This window comes from Suricata suricatta, chromosome 5 (assembly GCF_006229205.1).
Source record: "Suricata suricatta isolate VVHF042 chromosome 5, meerkat_22Aug2017_6uvM2_HiC, whole genome shotgun sequence".
In the NCBI taxonomy this organism is placed as follows: Eukaryota; Metazoa; Chordata; class Mammalia; order Carnivora; family Herpestidae; genus Suricata; species Suricata suricatta.
In genome coordinates, this window is record NC_043704.1 from 31,000,284 (window position 1) to 31,007,157 (window position 6,874).

Sequence of the window (6,874 nt, forward strand, 5' to 3'; positions counted from 1 at the left end):
AGGTGTAAAGGTATTACAGACTCTGTTTTTTTATGTTATCACAGAATTTCATAATTTAAGAAATACATTTACAGTATTTTCATTCTAATAACCTTTTTAATACCTGGGGGGAGGAGCTATAGTGTTACTTACATTGTAAAAATATAAAGTAATATAACCAAGAGAAGATAGCTAAGAAAACAAAATGTAGAATTTTCAGAACTTCATATTATTAGAATTAAATCTCCCTCATTATGGAAGATGTTATCACTTGTCAAGCATCCAGTAGTTACCCTAAGATAGCAACTTGAGGATCCAATGGTTTATTGCATATGAACACTCATATATCACTGGCACAGTTAACAAATCTAGGAACAGTAGTAAAATTTTGCCTTGGGCCAATGTTGGACCCACATTTAGTTGGATGATGTTTTTAGGACTGTGGTTTTTAATCTTGCCCAATCATCAGAATTTGTGTTGAAGCATGTTAAAAGACACAAACCTATTCAATCAGAATTTCCAAGGATAGTTCTAAATATTTATATCTTATAATGTGCCTCAGAGGAAAAATAAAAACAAAAAACATAGTTTAGATTTCCTTGGGCCTCAGAGGATATTATAAAATAAATCCAAATATTTGAAAGCTGAAAACGTGCACATATCACAATGTCCCTTTTTTTTTTTCCAAGAATGCTTCACAGAAATATTTTGGTGTATGGATCTAAGATATTGTTATCTGAACATTTCAGCTATCAACTTAAAAATTAGGAAATCATGTTCATGGGTTTTTACTCAAATTAATTTAGGAGGATAATGAGAAGACTAAAACATTTTTTAAAACATTAAACTCAGTATATTGGGGTCCAAACAAAATGGTCTGTGCTTTTAGTACAGATTATTTGGAACTAGCCCCAAACCCTATATTCTCAGTCATATGATCATATGTAAAGGACCTGACTATATGAATGTGGTTACCTGGATCTGTTGTCTTAGTTTATACATTTCATCTTCCAAGTAGTTGTTTTAATAAATTGTAGTTTCAACTAACATTTTAGAGAGTTCTTATATAAAAGTAATGCAGGATGAATTTTAAATGAAAATTTCAGAAAACACATAGAACCACAATTGTGCACATGATAAAAATATGCCCTTACCACAAAAGGAATTTAGCATCAATGAAGCCCCATGACTATACTGAGTGATCTAAAGAATAAAAATCTTATGGAATACCCACTTATTCTCTAGACCTGTTTCTGTTCAGATATTTCATAGAGAATTTGGCAAATTTGAGCACTGGACTTTTTATGTCTATTCCCATACTAGCTCTGCTTTAACTTTTACAGACAATAAAGCAGTAGATTACATAAAAATAAGCAGCAATAAAATTGCCCAAATAACTTTTCCTCTATTCTTATTTATTTTCCTTTGTTTCTCCAAGTATTCCCTAGAGAGACAGACTATAAATCAAAAAGGCCTATATTATCAAAGTACTACAAAAAGCTATTAGGACATATGTAGATTTAAAAACTAGAAATTAAAGTTTTAAGCATAAAATCCATAAAGTGCAGCCAAAGGGAAAAAAACAGAATATGGTTCAGACTCTGTCCCATTTGTTTTATTCTCGCTCTGCCTCCAGGACCAACTGAACTCAAGGCTAATTATAACGCAGACCCAAAGGACGAGTTATTTCACTAAATGAAAAGAAAAGAAAAGGAAAATATGGTTTTGAGTTCAACTTCAAGGGTGAATAGCGGATTCGCATATTTCCCCATGGAGGAAGAAGTTAAACAGTAAAGCATGACACTGTGAAAGGTTGTAAATGTTTTGCGGAAATTTGAGAATTCAGGATTGCTTCTGGTACATGTAGTCATGAAGGGAATGGAGAGTACTGGGGCTGGCATCACATTGGTTTTAATTCATATTAAGGTTTAAATGATTGATCAAATTATTTGATGACCTTTTGAATTTCATCCAGCTCTTAATAGACCCTAAATACATCATCTTCATTGCCTTCGTTGTCATCTAAATAAAATAATAAGGTTTGATTTCATGAGTGATATAGGTCATTCTAACTCTCAGATTCAGATTCTGCTATTCCCTTTGCAATGGAAGTATTTTTTCCTACACTGTATATTGGCATTAGTGCTAGTATTTCCACTTTGTTTGTTTGGTGCTCTAGGAAGTAACACACTGGATATCACCTAAAATTGTGAGTAGCAAGCAGTTCAGACTTATTATTGTTGATGACTTATAATCATTATAATTACCTAGAAATTGACTAGTTACTAGTTTATCTCTTTAATGAGTAGAAACATTTCCGTGGGCTACTTTGTAAGTAATTAAATATTATAAAGATATCACATCTAAATGTTTTGATTCCCCAAATGGAAGTTAAGCATTTTTTTTTGATATTTCTAAAAGAGCTCTTGTTTCCATGCATAGCACAAATGTCATGAGTAATTGGACAGGAATATACAAGAGTGAGAAGTAGACAATTCACTGAGAGTCAGCAAAAGTCTTGAGCTGACTGTGTGCTTGCATGAAAATGGTGGATAGAAATGGAAAGGACATTCTCCGGCTTATTAGGCTGAAGCCACCCATCTTCTGGTTTATAGTTGCGGCCTCCATGCCAGCCAAGTCCAGACAACCTGAATATCACTTCCATGGGCAGAGATGACCTGTGTTCTGGCAAACTTACCTCTGGCACGGAAATAGGACAAGGTGTGTCTCCCAGATACACGTTAGAGATCAGTAGCCTCTGTCTTCCTTCCTGCCCAACTCTCCTTGCCTTAGTATTTGTGTGGGTTTCATAATCATCTGCAAATGTTCCAACTCCGATTCCTCAGTCATTGCATAGCAGATCTCGGGGCATTCTCCACCAAAGGGAAGTTATGTGTGCCCATACTGGGCAGAGAGAAAGGCTGGAACTGTGGAAAGTATATATGCTTTAGAATCTAAATCCTTGTTTTGACATTTGATAGTTGTATGACCATAGGCTAGAACTTAAATGCTGAGTCTGTTCTTTCATGTCCATTAGAGATAAAAAATAATACTTCATTAAATTGTTATAAGAATTAGATGTATCTGTAAAGAAACTTCCACAATGTTGGAATTTAAAAGGTAGCCGCTAAGCCATTATTATTTTACTATTATTATTCCTTTTGTGGGCAGTGGTATAGGACTATGCATATCAATAAATTTTTTCCTACTTGTCCTTTTTTTACATTCATTTAACAAGGCACATCTTTTATTTGACTCATAAAGATTACTTAAACACAGATACTAATAGTTTATTGGCTATAAATGATACATATATAATACTTACTGAGGACCTAACGCTGCTCAAGAGTTTCCCTGTGTCATTCTTTTTCCCCCCTTTTACTATGGGAAACTGAGTCATAGTATAGTTAACTAGGAATCCCCAAGTTAATTAAGCTAGTAAACAACAGAGCCAGAATTTGAGAACAAGTATGCTTTAAATCTTTTTACTAGAATGCCTCTCTGTGTGTCTTATATTAAGTCTTAATAATGAGAGTAAGATACAGAGAAGAGAGAATATAATCAAATGCACAACCAATGAACAGGAAGATAAGAAGTGGAGAGGTTATGGTTGAATAAGTAAGAGCTTAGTCACTGTTATTAGACTGTTTGGCTCAAATCTTAACTTTTCACTTGCCAGCTTGGTGACTTCAAGCTAATCCACTCACCAGCCCTCAATCTTTGGTTTTCTAATCTGTAAAATGAGACTAATAATAATAGTGCCTCTATTTGGGGATTCTTGTGAGGCTTCAATGAGATAAAATACCTGATACACAGTAAGCATTCAAATAATATTGGTATGTTTACTATGGGTCTAAAAAGACGAGGTTAAGGGATAGAGGAAAAACTTCATCCATACATCACAATTTTACTTGGGTAAATGCTGGGTAATCAGGCATTGCATTAAATGCAGGACCCCCACAACATTCAGAAAGCAGAATGTACTTGCTTCACTAAATGTACCAGGATTAAATGTCTATCATAGCACAGAGAGTTTGCTAGGCACCTTGTATACAACCCCTCTAACTCTCACATCAAATTAGTAAGTTAACTACAATTGTGCCCATTTTACAGACAGATGTAAAGGTAAAGTGATATATCCAGAATTATATATACACACTTAGGACGTTAGCAAAAGCTAAAAAACAAAACACTGAGGACTTAGTCTACCATGTACACTTTCCCCACAATACTATTTCCCTCTTGTTAAAATTGATTATTTCCATCTCAGACAATGACAGAAGGATCTCACAAGTTTTGCTTTGTTGGTAGTATTAGAAAAGTGACCAAGATTTTTCATGACCTGACTTTGGAAGCTTTACATTTTGTCTGGATTTTTTGGTTTGTTTCCTTATTTATGTTTATATTTTTCCTGATATTTGGAGTGAATTAGGAGGTGCATTACATGACTTGAATATCCAAATTTCTCATTGCACTCAAGCATCATGTATACATTTTAATATTTTAATATATTTTCAATAATTTTTAAGTATTTGTAATGATCATCCAATAGAGAAACTATCCATGGAAAATGGATCTAAGGTATATCTCTCTAGGATATATATGAGGCATAGGGTCTTGTACTTTGGTGTTCTAGATGTGTCTTATGTTTATAAAATTTCTAATATCATTAATGTAACAATGTGTTCTAGTAAGCATCCACAGCTCCTTAATTTAAGGTATGCTAATAATATATATTATTAATGTGATGACATTATATATTAACACATTATTAAAGCCTCAAAATGATCTAATTAATGTTTCCTTTTTGGAAATTTACATGAATATAACATGCATACAATCAATAATTAAGTTATTGTTTATCATACAATTATGAGTCACATACATGTATATAGGAAATTTGAATGACAAAATAACTGATATTCTAGTTAAATATCAATAATAAGGCAATGATTCAAACTTGTTATATTTCCTAGAAGTGTTTTGCAATTTATTCTTTCTTGTTCTACTAGCTTCCAGTGAAGGTTAAATCTTGAATATTTCAATTTTTAAAATTGAGGATGGTGTACTGTTATATGCAAGTTTTCATCAGGTTTGTACTGTTTGTCAGAAAACCATCATAAATATTATAATTTCATCAATGATTGATGGATACTGTCAGCCAAATATGCGACATTCGCTCTCATTATGTACATTATCTTTTTTACAACAAGGTTTATATTTTAGAATGCTGTTTCAGTGCTTTACATTTTTCAAGACTTGATATTTCCCTTTTAGTCATTTTTAAAAGTTAATTCAGTGACAGCTGCGTAACTGTGTGATCCGTCTCAGTTTTATTCTACCCAGCATGGAGAGCTTTTCATTAATTTATGTTTTAATCTAGATAATGTGTGTCTTGGTACTACAGCATTGGAGACTTATACATTTATTAAATAAAGACTCAAAGCAAGTTAAAGACATTTCTTTCACTGTTTGTAAGGTGGAGCTATCAACTGGTTCAGTTAAATATGAACTGGTTCAGTTCAATGAGCTTTGAAAATAAGTGAAAATCACAGAATTCAATAAGGTGGCTAGGAAATTGACCTTACCTACTGCAGATTTTAGAATCCATACATAAAAATCACTTCTCGGCCTTTTGGCTAAGATCAAGTGTAGAATCCATACATAAACATGTTCATATAGAAAACAATGTTGAAGTATTCCTTCTGGAAAATAATGAAGGTTTAAAATTTAATGATTAATTGAAATACTAGGCCCCTTTTGTGTGACTGTGGCTTCTCTCATTATACTATACCAGAAATTGAGCTGGCCTGCAAAGCACATAGAGGGTCTTTGAGAGACTGGTCTTTGTTGCAAGAGACTCTCTAAGCTCTAGTAAATTGTTCCAATAACCTAATTTTATTATTTTAGAGAATATGGTGTATTCTGTCTCTAAGTACCAAAGAGCCACAAAACCTGAGACAGTGCATTTGCTGAATCATATATCAAACTGAGAATGATTTGTTAAAAATAATTCTTTTGGAGAATATATTGAGCCACAGTTGTATATCCTCGGCCGGCCACATGCTGGTTTTTCTCTCTTGATTTCTACCCTTTTAGCTTTCCCTTTATGTCTTCTTCCTGGTTATAAAGAGAGCATTCCAGCCTCTGATAATGACTTACAAGCTTTATTATAAATTATTGGGGGCTTTGGAGATTTAACAAAGAGGACTGTTTTTTTCCTAAGCTGTGTTAGAACCAATCATGTCAGAAGGGCTTTGTGTATGTGTCTGTGTGTCTGTGTGTTTGCTAGTTTTCGAATTTTTGAAGCAATTTTTCTTTGAAAATCATTGTATCATTAATTTTTAAGAATATAATTATAGTGAATACTATAAGAGTACCTTGCAAATCTCTCCAAAGGGACGAGATAAAGCCAACATAGTTCAAAAGTTCAGAATTCAAAGCTTCAAAGTGTAAGCCTGGAAGAAAGGAAATTCCTCTGGGACCACTATCATTTTCTTACATTTCCACCAATGCTTTGCTGGTTTGTTCTGAAGAACAATTCTCCATAGACCCCTCATTACAATTTCTGCTGTGACTGGCCACAGTCACTTGAAAGTTGGGTTAAAAGACAACGTATTTATCCACGTTGTCATTTTGCTTCTCTGTGGTCAGAGGATTCATCACTTTCTCAGGGGCCTAACTCTACCATTTCCTTTAGTTTTGGGAAAGAAGATTTTAAGAAAATGCTACTGCGTGACCACAACTTATTCTTTAAAAAGAAATGCAATCTATCATTTAAAGAAAGAAAATTACCAAGAGATAAATTTAGCCAGAATTCAGTTATTTAATTCATATTTGAGAGGTGACCTCACTTTGTAGCCAAATCAGGACTAGAAGTACCCTTCTAAACATG

General features: G+C 33.5%; 1 pseudogene; it reads left to right on the forward strand.

Annotated features, from left to right (window-relative positions):
* Positions 1-5,598: 5,598 nt before the first annotated feature.
* LOC115292986 lies at positions 5,599-5,742 on the forward strand (annotated as a pseudogene).
* The last annotated feature ends 1,132 nt before the right edge of the window (positions 5,743-6,874 follow it).